Genomic DNA, 11,157 nt, shown 5'->3' with positions numbered 1-11,157 from the left:
TATTGGGTTAACTAAAGTATATTATTAAAATTAACTTTACCTACTGAGATATCACCTCATACCTGTCAGATGGCTATTATGAATAAATCAACAAACAACAAGTGTTGAAAAGAATGTGAAGATAAGAAAACCCCTGTGCACTGTTGGTGTGCACTATGGCAAACAATACACAGGTTCCTTAAAAAATTAAAAATAGAACTATCATGACAGATTTTTCACTTCTGGGTATTTATTCACAGAAATTCAAACACTGATTCAAAAATTATGTGCACTCCTCTGTTCATTGCAGCATTATTTACAAGAGCCAAGATATGGAAGCAATCTGTGTCCATCAATAGACAATTGGATAAAGATGATGTGATTATATACACATCCATTTGAAACAGTATGAATGGACCTAGAAGGTATTATGCTAAGTGAAATAAGTCACACAGAGAAAGACAAACACCATATAATTTCACTTACATGTGGAATCTAAAGAAACAAAATAAACAAATAAAACAGAAACAGACTCAGAAAACAAACTGATGGTTGCCAGATGGGAGGGGGGTTGGGAGCCTGGGTGAAAAAGGTAAAGAAACTAAGAACTACAAATTGCCAGTTATAAAAATAGTTATGGGGATATAAAGTACAGCATAAGGAATAGAGTCAATGATATTATAATAACTATGTATGGTGCCAGGTGGGTACTAGACTTATGGGGGTATCACTTTGTAAGTTGTATTATAATTATGCTATGCACCTTAAACTAATATAATATTGAATGTCAACAATAATTGAAAAAAATTTAATTAGAAATTTTTTTTTTAGTGAAAGACTCTGTTAAGGGAAGGAAAAAGCAAGCCATAAACCTGGAGAAAATATTGTAAAATGTATCTGACAATGGACTTGTATCCAGAATTTATAAAGAACTCTAAATTCAATGGTAAAAGAGCAAATAGTTCAATTAGAAAATGGGAAAGAGACATGAAGTACCATTTCCCTGAAAAGGAGATACAGATGACAAATAAGCACATGACAAAATATTCAATATCACTAGCCATTAGAGAAACACTGCTATTAGAAGAGCTAAAAAAAAAAAAATGCTGGTGAGGATGTGGAGAAACTAGATATCTCAAACGTTGCTGATAAGAAGAAAAAATGTTACAGGCATTCTGGACAATATTTGACAATTTCTTTTAAAAATTAAATTATACTTACTATTTTATCCAGCAAAAGCACTCCTGGGCATTTATCCCAAGGAAATGGCATCTTACACCCACACAAAAATGTACACATAAACGTTCATAGTAGCTTTATTTGTAATAGTTAAACACTGGAAACTACTAAAATGCCCTTCAATAGATGAATGGTTAAACAAACTGTGGAATACCTTTTCAGCAATAAAACGGAACAAACTACTGATACATGCAACAGTCTGAATGGATAACAAGGTCATTATGCCAAATGAAAAAGGTCAGTCTCAAAAGTGTATGGGTCTATTTATTTATATAACATTCTCAAAATAAAAAAAATTAGAGGTGGTGAACAGAGTTTTAATTACTAGGAATTAGGGATAGTAAGTTAGAGGGGAATGTGTGTGACTATAAAAGACTAGCAGGCAGGATATCTTGGTAGTAATGAACTCACTCTGTATCTTTTTTTTTTTTTTTTTACATTTAGATATAAAATTGTTTTGTTTTGTTTTTTATCTTTTATTTTTTGGTTTTTCAATTACAGTTGTCCCATTTTTCCCCCATTGCTCCCCCCCACCCAGGCCATCCCCTCTCTATCTTGATTTTTATGGTGATTACACCAACACATGTTATAAAATAGCATAAAACTATACACATACCTTGTACCAATAAAAGTTTCCTGATTTTCATATTACACTATGGTTACCCAAAATATAACTATTGAAAGAAACTGGGTAAAGGATTCAAAGAACTTATCTGCACTGCTTGTGTTTTGTTTTTTAATTTTTTATTGTTGTTCTTTTACATTTGTATATACTATTTTTGTAACTTTCTATGAATCTATAATTATTTCCAAGTAAAAATGTTTTTTTTTCAGATTTAATGTGTTTTATTGATTAAAATATTACATTTGTGCCAATTTCCCTTCCCTCTGCTCCCCTCCACCCGGTGGCCCCCCTCCCTCCAGTTGTCCCCCCCTTTTAGATTATGTCCATTAGTTGTGCATACAGTTCCTCCCAACCTCTCTCCGTCTATTCCATTCCCTCCTACCTTGATCCCCAATTCCTATATCATCTCCCTCCCTTTCCCCATTCCCCCTCCCTGTTGACCTCCCCCCAATATGCTTCCCGTACCCACAGTTCCTTTTCCACTCTCGTTGCCTATTTAGTTTGCCTTTGTTTCATCTCCCTAGCTTCTGTTTTTTTAAACCAGTCCCTTTAACATCTCATATAACAGTGGTTTGGATCTAATGAACTCTTTCAGTTTTATTTTGTCCTGGAAACACTTTCTCTGTCCTTCTATTCTGAATGACAATTTCGCTGGATAGAGTATTCGTGGTTGTAGGTTTTGGATTTTCATTACTTTGAATATTTCTTGCCAGTCTCTTCTTGCCTGTAGGGTTTCCCTTGAGAAGTCAGCTGACAGTCTAATTGGGACCCCTTTGTACATAATTCTTTTCTTCTCTCTTGCTGCTTTTAAGATTCTCTCTTTATCTTTAATTTTTGACATTTTGATTATAATGTGTCTTGGAGTGGTTCTCCCTGGGTCCAGTCTCTTGGGAACTCTCCTTGCTTCCTGGACCTGCAAGTCTATTCCCTTCCCCAAGTCTGGGAAGTTCTCCTTTATTATATTTTCACTCAATTTTTCAAGTTCTAGTTCATCTTCCTCATTCTCTGGCAAACCAGTGATTCTTATGTTGGGCCTTTTATAGCTGTCCCAGAGGTTTCTGATCCTCTCATTGTTGCTTCCCATTTCCTCTCGCTGCATTGGTTGACTGCTTGTTCCTTCTCCATATTCCAGTTTGTTGAAATGAACTCTGGATTTTGTTTTCTCACCATCTATCTCGTATGCGGTTTTGTTCCTTTCGTTATGAAAGTTTTTCGCTTCTTTCTTATCTTTTTCCTGCTCTTTTGTGAATTCTGTAAGCCACCTGATAACAATGGCCCAGAACTGAGCCTCTGACAGGTTTCTTATCTGTTCATCTGTCAGGTTCTCTATCTGCTGCCTGGTGAGTTGTGTCACCGGGATTCCTATAGTTGTCTGCCTCATTTTGACAGACGCGTTTTGTTTTCTTGGGCCGGCTGTCGGGGGCAGTGCCTGTGTACGCGTCATAAATCAGCGACCGGCGCCTGCCTGTCCGCGACCTATTTCGCAGCCCTGTGGTGCTTTCTTTGGGGGCGGGGGTTCAAGATGGATTCACATAGTTATTCAGCTAGGAGACCGGGATCCGTCCTCCCACCCCCCTGTGCCTCACTGTTCAAGGCGATGCGGCGGCCGCTCTCCCCAGTGCCGGAGTCGCGCACCGCCAGGGGCTTGACCGCAGCCGGGATTCCTCGCCGCCCGCGGCTCCGGGTGCGACCGCAAACAGCACTGCCCTCTTTAACTCTTACCTGCCCAAATGGCACCGCTGGTTTATAACTTCATATGTTGGACTTCCGTGTAGTTTTATTTTCTGGAATTTCTAGTTATCCTTTGTTTTGAAGTAGTTGTATTCCTCTCTAGTTGTAGAGGGAGACCTAGCGTGTCCGTCTAAGCCTCCATCTTGGCCGGAAGTCCTAAAAATGTTTTTTTTTAATTGTGAAATTAGATAAAATGAAAAATAATGAGCTAAGCATTAGACTTTAAAAGTTAGTAAAAAAGCCTCGACCAGTGTGCCTCAGTTGGTTGGGTGTCATCCTACAAAGCGAAAGATTGCCGGGTTCAGTCCCAGTCAGGACATGTACTGACTGATGTCTCTCTCTTGCACTGATATTTCTCTCTGACTCTTTCTCCTCCCTTGCCCCTCTCTAAAAATATTTTAGTAAAATAAAAACAGAATAAACCTGAAGAAAATAGAAAAAGGAAATAATAAAGCTAAGTAATAAAACAAAAGACAAACAACAGGATCAACAAAATCAAAAGTTGGTTTACTGAAAAAATAATAATATGGAAAATTTAATGTCGATAAATTTATAACTGACTCAATGGTTTGGCTGAACTAAGTGGCTGGGTTGGTGAAGAATGGGGTGGTCTGTGGGCTTCACCTTAAAACAGGTTTCTCCTTTCTATCCTAATGGCTTGGACAGAAAGAGCCCAGAGGTCTGAGAGGGGGGAAACCTAAAATATTTTCCTCAGCCCAAACTTAGTATAGTGGGCAAAAGGGATTTGGACAGGTATTATGTGCATGGCACACCCTCCTCCAAAGAAGCCCTTCTTTTCCCCTAATGTGGGACATTGAAAAATTAATACCTGCCTTTTGTCATCTAGTGGTTATGTACTGAAAGAAAACTTTTAACCCTGTTGCCAAATCTGTTGCCCCCAGAATACAAGGATGCCAGCCTGTTAAACCAAGCATGCTGTTGTCTGGGGACAGCCAACCAACCTGGAGTCTGCAAGATCCTTCCCCATGCCGGAAGGCCACCCTCCCCTCCACACCCCTACTCTCATTAGGGATTTCTGGACCCAAGGGTAGGTAGGACGATGACCATGCCCAGCTTGAAGCAGCTAGAGGAGCATGAGACTGTCGCCCATTGTCCTCTATAAGATTATAGAGGGTCTTAAGTCTGAGAGGGGGGATTATTATTTTTTATTGTTATAAAAAATTAATTAATTAATTAATTAATTAATTTAAAAAAATAATAATATAGGAAAGGGAGAACCCAGAGAGCTTATATGTGAGACCCATGTGCATGGAATGGGGGCGTTGCTGGGGGAGGGGGATGATGGGCAGAGGAGAGCAAAAAGGAAAAAATTAGAATCAATAAAGTATACTTAAAATAATAATAATAATAAATTTATAACATACAAAATTGCAAAACACATAGAAAATATGACCAAACCAAACTGACTCGAGAGGAAATAGAAATTTTGGGTAGTCTTATAAGCACTGAAGAAATAAAATCAACATGTAAAAGCGTCAGGTCCAGATGGTTTTGAAGTCAAGTTCTACCAAGTGTTCAAGGAATATCTCTTTTCAGTATTATAAAATAAATCTTCCAAGAACCAGAAGTAGAAAGAAACCTCTCCAGCTTTCCAACTGTTTGGAGGCTATACAACCTTGGTGGCAAACACAAACAAGAAGAGTATAAGAAAATATAGCATAATCTCACTCACCAACACAAATATAAAAACTGTAAACAAAATGTATACAAACTGAATCCAATGATAAATAGAGCAGATGAACATCACAACAAAGCTATGCTTATCTCAGGAAAGCATTATTTTATTTTTATTCACTAATTAAGAGAAAAAAATAAATTTTCTCAATAAATGCAGTAAAAGCCTTTAATGCAAGTCCATACCTATTTGGAATAAAATTGCCTAACAATTGAGGAGTAGCAGATAACTTAAGTTATTTACCAAACATCCACAACCAATCTAATATGTAAATCTGAAGCATGAAAACTTCCCCTTTAAAATCATATCAGGAACAAGACAAGGAATATTACCACCTCTGTTCAACATCAAACTAGACAGCCTATCTGATTAAGTAAAGTGAGGATTGAAAAGAGAAAAAACTGTCATTGTTTGAAAAGTGTTTTATTGCTAACACAAAACCCAGGAAGGACTTGTGGCCCCAAATACTGTGAGTGCTATTGGCCATTACCTTTAGCTTTCAAACCCTTCAGGGATTGCCTCAGAAGCAAAGAACTGCTTCATCCAAGGTTACCTCCTTACTGGATGGCCATACCCAATAAGTGGTCAGCCCAGTTCAGGACAACAATGAATGTTCTGAAGAGCCATTCTATTTTCACTTAATTTGCTCCTGATACTGTGAGTTGGGGATATGGTTTGGGCTTACCCTTGGAAGTCACCCAGTGTCATCTTCCCTACATTCTGTTAGTCAAAATAAGTTGGAGGGCCAGCCCAGATCCAAAGGGAGAGGAAATAGATTCATTTTCTTAATGGATACACAATGAGGTCACATTACAAAAGAACCTGTGGAATGGAAGAGAGATTATGGCCATCATTGGGAACAATCTATCAGTCGCCATGTAAAACCAAGCAAGTTGTATGTTCTACAACTCCAGGAGTTACCATTTGCCTATACCTCAAAACAAATAGCTCCCTCTAGAATTCTGCATTACACAACCAGCATAATTGGTCCCCACAGCCCTAGACTCTCACACACATAGTAACGTTGATCAAAAAAAGCAAGTCACAAATGAATAGATACAATCTTACACCATTTATATGAGGTTTAAAATTATTTAGGGGTATGTATAAATGTAGTAAGCCTATAAAGACAAGAAGGGAAATGATAAACACAAAATTTAGGAAAGGTCTGGAGGGTGTGATTTTTAAGATCAGATAAACATAGAACCTTCAGTGGTCTTGATAATGGACTACTGCTTCAGCTAGATGGTAGATACATAGTGTTTGTTATCTATGTAACACTGTTTTGTGTGTATAAAATAATCCACATTTAATTATAAGAGAAAACATAATATAATAAATAAAAATAATTAAATAAAATTAATTCAAGATAGTTGTAGCCTCTAGAATAATGAAAAGGAATATGACAGGAGAAATATATACAGAGTATCTAGTGGTATTTATTAAGTTAGCTTGGTAAGTACTTGTCACATTTTTTTTTGCATTTTAAATTTTTTAATTAAATTTATTAGTGTGACATTGGTTGACAGGATCATGTAGGTTTCAAGTGTACATTTCTATAATACAAGGTCTGTATATTGCCTTATGTGCCCATCCCCCAAAGTCAAACCATTTTCTGTCACCATATATTAGGCCCCCTCCACCCCTACTGACCCCTCACCCCCTTCCCTCTAGTAACCACCCACTGCTGTCTGTGTCCCCGTTTCAGTTTTATATCCCACATATGAGTGAAATCATGTGGTTAGTGAAATCATATGGTTCATAGCTTTTTCTGACTGACTTATTTCACTTAGCATAATATTCTGAAGGTCCATCCATGCTCTTGATTAAACTTCTCTGGAGAAAAAATATGGGTCAACTGGCCAGACATGTTATTTTTTTAAATTTAGATTTTTAAATTTTGGTGACAACTTTTTCATCTTTTAATCTGTATGTTAAAAGGAATGCCATAGATTCTTCTGAATTATAAGTTTTAGTGTTTGGAATTTCCTAACATCATGATTTTTCCTCAGTTCCCCATCTTCCACCATTTCCTTCAACTCTCCATCCACAATTCCAGGGAAAATATTACTCTTCTATAATTAAAAGATGTCACATTTTTATTTATACTTTATAAATTGATTATATACCTCTTTTGCTTGTGGCTGTCAGACTATGTAGACCATATTGAATCAGAATGGTGCCTTAACAAGAATTATGCCCATTTAAGTGTATGTTGTGGTAATCAAAGGGAAAACAATCTAAACTTCTCATTCTAAAATGGCAATATGTAAGCTTGTAAATAAAGATGAAATGGGGATTACAAGATGACTGAGGAGTAGGTGGGAGTTACACTCACCTGTTCCCAGCACCAAACCAGATTGCAGCTAAATTACAGAGCAATCAACACGAATAAGCAATTGAAGGCTAGCAGCACTGAAATATTATAACCAAGGATTTACAGAAGAAGCCGCATAGAGCCTGGTAAGAAGGGCAGAGATGCAGAAAGGGCTTGTACCCACACCCATGTGTGGTGGCTGAGAAGCCAGAGGGATATCTTGGCTGCAAAACCCCCTCCCCCCAGGAGTGTTGGGTCTCAAACCCACACAGGGATACCCAACCCAGGACAACAGAGATGGGAAGAAGAGTCTGCATAACACCTGGTGGTGAAAATCAGTGGGGATTCAGTCTGCCTGGGAAGGAAGATAAAGGGATTAAGAAAAAAATATATATGTACATGAAAAAAAAGCACATAGATACAGACAACAGTGTGGTGATAGCCAGAGGGAAAGGAAGTGGAAGTATGTGGAAGTGGGCAAAGGGCAGGAAAATGGGGACAGAAAGAGACTTTACTTTGGGAAATAGGTGCATGATGCAGCATGCAGATGATGTTTTATTGACTTGTACACTTGAAATTTGTATGATTTTGTGAACCAATGCCACCTCAATAAGTTCAATAAAAATGTTTTTAAGGTAAAAATAATAAAACAGAAAACAAAAATAAATAAAATATGCTCAATAAATGTCATAGAAATGAAAAATAAGTAAGAAATATTCATCTTCTCCTTCCAGGATAAAGATAATAATGTTAAACTCAATCTAAATCAATAATACTAAGTATAACAAAAGTTGGAGTGGGAGGGCATTAAAATTGTGAGAGGTATATGTTTTAGTATGTCTGAAATTATTGCAGATGCCATCATATTATACTTGTGTGTGAGAAAAATTGAAAGGAAAGATTGTACTGTTCAAGGGCCACTCATTGAGTTAGTATAATGGTTAAATATATAAGACTACCTAGACAAGTAAAAGGGAGATCATTTCTGGGTTTAGAATTTTCCAGTATAATTGTAACAGCAATATTGGAAGAGCCTATTTTACTCTTTAGATTTCTAAATTTCCAACCTGCCTTTTCAAGAATCACTCAGAAGCAAAGAAGACACAAATAATGCAATGTCCATCATGCATTCTCTCTTTTCAGAAAACTGAGATGGTGTTCTAAAGAGGTAATCGTTGAAAGAACCAGGTGCACGCATATGTAACCATTTAAGTCATTTATTGTGACAGTAAATAAAAAAGTGAGTAAGCTACATTTCAGCAAAGAAAGCTTCTCTAAGAAGGAGACAAGGACTCTTAAAAGACATTGTGTCAGGATAAAATCTACACATGGTTTAGTTCTTTACAAAAGCCTTAGCTCTCTTTTCTGTGAACTAGTCCATGGATGTAGCAGAATATATTGCAAAAGCAGGAGAATACTTCTAAAGTTTTAAAGCACTCTTGAGTAAACAATACTTGAGATGGACAGCTACCGTGGTCTGCCTTTCACTTTTCCCTTCTTCTAGGAACAGGTCTCCACATTTAAAGTAACTGCTCCTTCCCCTGCTCCTCCCAAGTGCTCCCACTGGGGCAATCACCCATACTTGTGACCATGTGACCCTATGACCTCATAGTCTTCATTCCCCTTTTAACTGGAGGTTGGGCAACAGGCTCAGTCCCTCTCAGACAGCAAACTGTTGCTCAACTTGATTCAAACCCCCGTTATATCCCACCGGGATCATTGTAATAGGCAACTGATCTCGCTACTTCCACTCCTTGCCTCTCTTCAGTTCATTCTCAACACAGAAACCAAAGCCTAATGCAAATCAGATAATACCACTCCTTCTTACAAAACTCTCTAGTGGTTGCCCATTTCACACTCTAAATCAAAGTCTATATAATAACCTGCAAAGTTTCACATAATCTGCCCTACATCCCCTTACCTCCCTGGCCTCACCTCCTGCTATTTTTCCCCTTGCTCACTCTAATTCAGTCCCATTGGCTTTGCTGATGCTTCATAAACATGCCAAGCCCATGCCGACCTGTGTACTGTGCACTTGTTCTCTCCAAAACTACAGTTAACTTCATGGCTCACCTTCTCACTTCCATTCCATCTTTGCTAAAATCTCATCCCCTTAGAAAAGCTTTCCCTAACTACTCAATTTAAAATGCAACATGCACACATCCCTGGCACTCCCTATCCCACTTTTCTATGCTTGATGTTTTTCTTCCACATCAATTATCACTTTCTAATATACTATAAAATATTACTCTTTACTTTGGTTTATTGTCTGAATTTCCTCCCCTAGAATATAAACAGAGGGGTTTTTTTCTTATCCTTCTTCCCTTGCTATTCCAGCATCTATAACAATGTCTGGCATGTAATATGTACTCTACAGATATTTGTTTTAAGAATCGGATGGATGAAATCTGGGAAGATAAAAGCTGGCTACTATCATTTGCAACCACAAGCATTTTAATATATGAGCATTCTTTGCACAGGCATGTACAGAGCTAATTTTCCCTTTTACCAATTAAAATCCTCAGCTTATGGCCTGCTTTATCTTCCATCCTTAGCTCATCTGGACTTGGCAATGGTACTGAATTCCACACTAGGAGGCTTCATTTGTGACATCATTTGCAGTCATTTGAAATCTCTATGTTCACCAACCTTGTGTAAAGCAGCGCAGGGACAAGGCAGGGTGTTCTGCCTCCTGCCTCCTCCTCCATCCCATCCAGGCCTTCACTGATCAGCTCCATAGCTATTCAAGCCCAAACACCTGACCTCTAGATATTCACATATTTGCCTATGTTGTCCCACTCTTCTCTTTACCATATTACCTCTAATTCTACCCTGCCAGCCAGAAATCAATAATAGAAAATAAGGAAACCAAGAATATTATGAGATATAAAGAACATCTTTATGACCCACCAAAGAGTCTCAGTCTGCCAGTTGGGAAATAGCAACTCAAAAAAGCATCATATGGACTTCCGGTCAAGATGGAGGCATAGACCAACACGCTCTGTCTCCCTCTACAACTAAGAAGGATTACAGCTAATGCAAAACTAAAAATAATAAGAAGTTCCTGAAAATAAAGCTACATGGAAGTTCAACGTATGCAGTCATAAACAAGTGGTGCTCGTCCAGATGGGTAGGAAGTGCGAGCCCGCGGCTGCGAGAGATTGAACTGTGCTGGAGGCGGCAGCCACAGTACGAATGGCAGGACCTGGTGAGCAGACGCCTGTGTTTGCGGGGAGGAGAGAGGCGCCTGGGGACCGCCCCAGCTGCAGACCAAATCCTTCGGCTCGAAATTCCAACAGCAGAGAGGGCAGACCCCGTTGGGAGGCAGCCCTGTTCACCTGCAGAGAGTAACAGCGGGAATCCATCTTGGATCCCCACCTGTATGTACAGCACCACAGGGTGGTGAGAAAGGTCGCCAGGTTGTGACGAGCACATGGGGTTCCGCGCAATACAGCGTAGGAGATGTGACAGTGCCCCGCCCAAGAAGGAAAGATAAACAAAATGGTCAGAATGGCAGAATTAATGATTGAAATACCAATCACACAGCTAACAAAAAAAATAAATAAATAA

The sequence above is a fragment of the Furipterus horrens genome, unplaced genomic scaffold, assembly GCF_987537825.1.
Source record: "Furipterus horrens unplaced genomic scaffold, mFurHor1.1.pri manual_scaffold_17, whole genome shotgun sequence".
NCBI classification, from domain to species: domain Eukaryota; kingdom Metazoa; phylum Chordata; class Mammalia; order Chiroptera; family Furipteridae; genus Furipterus; species Furipterus horrens.
The sequence above is the reverse complement of the archived record's forward strand: the minus strand, read 5'-3'. Positions refer to the sequence as shown.